This window comes from Myotis brandtii, unplaced genomic scaffold, assembly GCF_000412655.1.
Source record: "Myotis brandtii unplaced genomic scaffold, ASM41265v1 scaffold995, whole genome shotgun sequence".
NCBI lineage: Eukaryota > Metazoa > Chordata > Mammalia > Chiroptera > Vespertilionidae > Myotis > Myotis brandtii.
Window position 1 is genome coordinate 291,547 of NW_005372150.1, and position 6,086 is coordinate 297,632.

The 6,086-nt window shown below is 46.7% G+C and overlaps 1 protein-coding gene across 3 annotated transcripts in view; it reads right to left on the reverse strand.

Moving 5' to 3' along the window:
* Positions 1–6,086, reverse strand: part of IQSEC1 (IQ motif and Sec7 domain 1) — a 205,731-nt gene that overhangs the window by 82,375 nt on the left and 117,270 nt on the right. The window lies entirely within an intron of this gene.

Here is a 6,086-nt window from a genome sequence, read left to right on the forward strand (position 1 = left end):
GTCGCCGGAGGGAGCGTGGGGACAAGGCAGAAAGGGGCGGGGCTGCAGAAAGGGGCGGGACTAGCAGAGCCGCAGCTGGAGGGGTGACAGGCGCAGGGGCAGGATTCTCAGGCACCAGCCTCCCCTGTTCCAGCAAGCTAGGTCCTTTTGGGGCGGGGGCGGGCTGTGTACTTCTCCAACATAGATCTCCCCAAAGTGCAAGCACAACAGGTACAAAAGCCCAAACCAGCTAACTGTAGCCTGCTCTGCTGATGGCGCCGATGTCTGCCAATCCTGTCTTGGCCTCAGTTTATAAAACTGGGCCTTTACTGTCCTAGATGGTGTAATTCTGAGGCTCTGATGCCCTTTTCCAGAGAAAGGAGTAGGTCCCATCCTGAGGCTGGGGACACCCTTTTGGGTATTTTTTGATGAGGATCTAATGGAAGCAGCTTCTTTCTTCCTAAACCCATCTAACCCCCTGCCTTCCTTCACTCAGAGATAATGTTCAGACCCCCACAGCAGGCTTAACATAACACTAATTAGTATTTTAGAGCTCTTTACTGATATTTGGTCCTCAAGACAACATTGTAATGCAGGTGGAGCTATTATAGGTCTCATTTTTCCAGAAGAGGAAACTGAGGCTCAGCTTAAATGGGTTAACTAAGGGACTTTTCCACACCTTCTCCTCTCACAGGCTTGCTCAGTTTACCCTACTATAGGGAACCATGGCTTGCTGTTCTCAATTTGCATATTTACTTGTTTATTATCTATTCTTGGGCTTCATGAAGGCATGCATAGTGCCCAGCACCCACACTTGTGGAATACCCAAATATAGTTGGGAGATATCAAGCGGATATAGATACGATCAAAACCCCACTTGTCTTGGGCCACCCCACTTATCCTAGGCTATCCCACCCACAAGTCCATCACCTGGCGGGCCAGGCAGCTGGCAGTTCTGTGGGATTCAAGAAGTGTAGACCCACTAAAGTAGGAACATCATCTTGAGTCCTTTTCAATTTGTTTTTATTGGTTTTTTTTTTTAGAGAGATAGGAAGGGCTAGGGAAAGAGAGAAACATAGATCAGCTGCCTCCTGCACACTCCCTACCAGGGATGTAGCCCGAAACCCGGGTATGTGCCTGGACTGGGAATAGAAACAGTGATCTCTCCGTGCATGGGACGACCCTCAACCAACTGAGCCACACTGTTAAAAGACCATAATCCTGTCCTGCATCCCGGTTGGGTGAGGTGGGAAGAGTTGGGGGTGGGGGTGGGGGGGTAGAGGGGGCCATAACTCCACCCCAGCTTGAACTGCCTTCTAAAAATAGGCTGCAGTAAACAGCCAAGAGAATTCCCCAACCCAGCTGCTAGGGCACTCCAGACAGGCTCCAACAGCCTCAAGACCCAATTCTTTAAGAATTCCAGGCACTTCTTCAGGGCCAGGGCCTCACCACTCACCAGACATTGTTCCAGCTGGGATTTAGAAGAAGGGTTAAATTTCACTGTTAGCGTTTGGAGCACCACAGGGTGGAGTGTCTGAAAGCCAGATGCCTCCTAATTCTCTTGTCTGTTTTATCTTCCTGCTAAATGTGCCTCTTGCTTCTGCTCAGTTAACTGCCTCACAGATTAATAATTTAGCAAATTATGAGGTGAGCAAGAAAAGTTCCAGCCTGGAGAGACAGAGAAAGCCAATTTTTCTGCTGAAATGACTAAACTGGGAAGAATTCTTACATGTATCATTTGGGCAAATTGCTTAGCCTTCCGAGTCTCAATTTTCTCAACTGTAAAATGTGGCTCATCAGCCACCTCTACCCTGGCTAATTCACCTTGCCATTTAATTTAATTTATCAAGCATTTATTAGTGCTTATTCTGTGCATGTCTTCTGAGACCTCAATGAGGAGATACTGCTGTGACAAGTGTCCCCCAGTATGATGTCATGATAGTCTGGAGGAAGGAGCCTATAACTCTTCCCCATGAGAAGATCCAAAGATAAAGGGACATTTGGACTTGACCTTGAGGGATGAGTAGGAGCCCATGTAGAGGGGTTGTAGGATACAATAAAATCATAAAAATGTTACTTCCACTGTATTTTCCTGGGTTTCAGTCCTGAGCTGCTTGTCTTGGCCCATTTCACATGCCATAACCAAACTTTGTTCCCTCGCCCTGGCTTCTAAAAGCCTCCCATTTTCTTTCTTTTTTAAAATATGTTTTTATTGATTTCAGAGAGGAATGGAGAGAGTGAGAGAGATAGAAACATCAATGATGAGAGAGAATCATTGATTGGGTGCCTCTTGCACACCCCCAAGTGGGGATCGAGCCTACAACCGGGCATGTGCCCTTGACCGGAACCCGGGACCCTTCAGTACACAGGCCGACACTCTATCCACTGAGCCAGACCGGCTAGGGCAAGCCTTCCATTTTCCATAGCCTCCCTGTACTCCTTGGACCAGACAAGTGGCACTCCCCCAAAGGTAAAATTTGCAGTCCCTCTCCTAGAGCTGTCAGGATGAAGGCCCGCCTCCCTACATGGCTGGCTTTGAGGCCTGTGTGGTCTGCTTCTGGTTCATCTTTCCAGCTCTGTCCTTCATTATATCCCCGCTATGCACACCACACCTCCAGGAATACTAAACTTCTTTGAGACCCCTAAATTCCCCACTATGCCTGGCTCATGGTTAGGACATGGGTTTCAGCTTTCGATGTCACTTCTCCCAGAAAACCACCTCTGTCTGGCCCCTACTCCAAGTTACAAACTCCTCTGGTAAAGTACACTCTCATGTTACTCTGCAGCTGCTCTTTCGTCACACCCTTGAGCTACCATTGCCAGGGTTGGGCCTGTGTCCTTCTCTGTAGCATCCCTTATGCCTACTATGAGGCCAGGGACACAGAAGTGCCCAGCAGCTGAATAAATCAAAGGTTGGTAAACGAAAGCTTGACAGCCAAATTTAGTCCACTGCCTGCTTTTTTAAAATAATGTCTTTTACCTATTCATTTACATATTTTTTATGGATACTATTGTGCTATAACAGAGTTGAACAGTTGCAACAGAGATGTATGGCTTGCAAAGCTTAAAATACTTATAGCTCTCCACAGAAAAATTTTGTCAACCCTGAGATAAATGAAGCTTCCCTGAAGAAGTTTCACATTGGTTCCAGCTATGCCTTGCCTTTTCAGCCAGACCACCAGTGTCCTGACTCAGGCCCCATGGACAAAACCTGGAAGAGAAGAATCAGACATCCTGGGGGAAGATGATCATTAAAACAACAGGGTCAGGAGAGAGAACCATGATAGCAGTGTAGGTAAACGTGGGTACTCACCGCCTCCCATAACCACATCAAAATTACAACTAAAATACAGAACAACTATCATTCAGAACCACCTGAAAGCTGGCTGAATTAGAGAAGTAAAGAAGAAAGCACATTAAGACTGGTAGGAAGGGCAGAGGCATGGAATGGGTTGGCCTGACACCCACAAGTGCTGTTTTTTAATCGGGAAGAAATTATCCCTGTAGAGGCTGCCTGTGAAGAGCAAGGGGTCCTAGCCCCACACCAGACCCCCAATCCATGGTCTCGGAGCTGGGAAGAGAAGACCGCATAATTTTGGATTGTGAAAACCAGCGTGGATTGAGGCTGCTGGACATCCAAGTGTCCCTCTTAAAGGGCCAGTGCACAAACTTACTTGGACCTGTACAAACTCCAGCCCCAGGAGGTATTGGGGGACCCAGACACATACGGGGAGGAACTGGATTGTCTGGAATCAGGGCAGGAACTCTAGGGAAGCTTTCTCCCAGATAGGCATGCTCGAAGGGGTCATTGTTCCTGTGCTTGGACCTCCCCTGTCCCAGGGATGACTGGCAGCCATATATGAATCTCCATCAGCCCGGAGCACACTGTTTACTCAGCCCTGGTGATTCCCTGGGAACCTGACCCATCCAATTTGCTGCCCCACCCAAGCTGTTTGCAGCAGCTTTTCCATATGAATGGCCTATCCTGGCTCAGACTTCAGACTTTGCTAAAATCTCTCAAACAGGCTGCAGTTCATGACAGCAAGCCCCAAACCTATCAATAAAAGGACCAAGACCCAACACTAGCACCAGCCTGCCTTGCTTCACAGCTGGGCTTCACCTGGGTAATTCCAAACCCAATACAATTAGAAGCCATCTGCAGATTTCTCTGTAGCTCCTGCCAGGTGGCCCCAGGCAGTGGCTGACTTTGCACCTCCATGGAGACCCTAGAGCCAGGACACCCAGTGGACAGCTTCAGACCATAGCAGACTACAACTGTACACATCCACAAGCAACACACTCAAGGGGCAGACTCAGTGAGCACCAAAGCCCCACTGAAGCAAGTCCTCTCCAGAGGATGTCTCCTGCACAGCAGCTCTCCCACTATAGTCACAGCAGTCCTCACAGCTAATTGGCCTGGAGGTCAATTTCTCCCAGTACACCAACAGACTCAACTACAACAAGACTGTGCACACAGCCAACACAGGGGTGCACCTAGACTACCCAACTCAGGTGACTGGGGAAGCTGAGCCACTGGGCCCTACAGGATACCTACTACACAAGGCCACTCAACCAATTCCAGGAAACATAGCAGCTTTACCTAATACATAGAAACAAACATAGGGAAGCAAACAAAATACAGAGACAAAGAAACATGTTACAAATGAAAGAAATGAAAGAAAGCAAACTACTAGATACAGAGTTCAAAACAATGATTATAAGGTTACTCAAGGACCTTTATGAGAGCTTCAAGGGACTTAGTGAGACTTTCAAGGATCTTAGTGAGAATGTCAAAGACATGAAAAAGGACCAGTCAGAAATTAAGCATAGTCTACGTCCATACCACCCTGAATGCGCCTGATCTCATCTGATCTCAGAAGCTAAGCAGGGTCGGGCCTGGTTAGTACTTGGATGGGAGAAATTAAGCATACACTAACTGAAATAAAGAATAATTTACAGGGATTCAACAGTAGAGTAGAGGATTCTGAGAATCAAATCAATGATTTGAAATATGAGGAAGCAAAAAACACCCAATCAGAAGAGCAAAAAGAAAAAGAATAAGAAAATATGAAGATAGTCTAAGAAGCCTTTGAGATAACTTTAAGCATACCAACATTTACATTATGGGGGTGCCAGAAGGAGAGAGAGCACGAAAGGTATTGAAAACCTATTTGAAGAAATAATGACAAAAAACTTCCCCTACCTGGTGAAAGAAATAGACTTACAAGCCCAGGAAGTGCAGAGTCCCAAACAAGAGGAACCCAAAGAGGCCTGCACCAAGACACATCATAATTAAAATGCCAAGAGTTACAGACAAATAGAGAATCTTAAAAGCAGTAAGAGAATAGCAGTTAGTTACCTACAATGGAGTGCCATACAGCTGTCAGTCTATTTCTCAACAGAAACTTTGCATGCCGGAAGGGAGTGGCAAGAAATATTCAAAGTGATGAAAAGCAAGGACCTACAACCAAGATTACTCTACCCAGCAGAGCTATCATTTGGAATTGAAGGTCAGATGAAGAGCTTCACAGATGGCCTGCTGGCATGGCTCAGTGGTTGAATGTCAACCTATGAACCAGGAGGTCATGGTTCAATTCCTGGTCAGGCCATATGCCCTTGTTGCAAGCTCGATACCCAGTGTGGGGCATGCAGGAGGCAGCCAATGAATGATTCTCTCTCATCATTGATTTTTCTTTCTTTCTTTTTTTTTCTTTAGAGAGAGTGGAAGAGAGAGGGAAAGACAGAAACATTGATGTGAAAGAAACACTTCAATTGGTTGCCTCCTGCACAAGCCCCAACCAGGGCCCGCGCCAGGGAGGAGCCTGCAACCAAGGTACGTGCCCTTGACCTGAATCAAACCTGGGACCCTTGGGTCCGCAGGCCGGCGCTCTATCCACTGAGCCAAACTGGTTAGGGGTCATCATTGATGTTTCTATCTCTCTCCCGTCCTTTCTGAAATAAATTAAAAAAATATATTTTTTTAAAAAGAGCTTTTCAGACAAGAAAAAGCTAAAGGAGTTCATCACCAGCAAAGCAGTAATACATGAAATGTTGAAAGGTATTCTTTAAGAAGAGGAAGAAGAAGATGGAGGAGGGGGAGGAGGAGG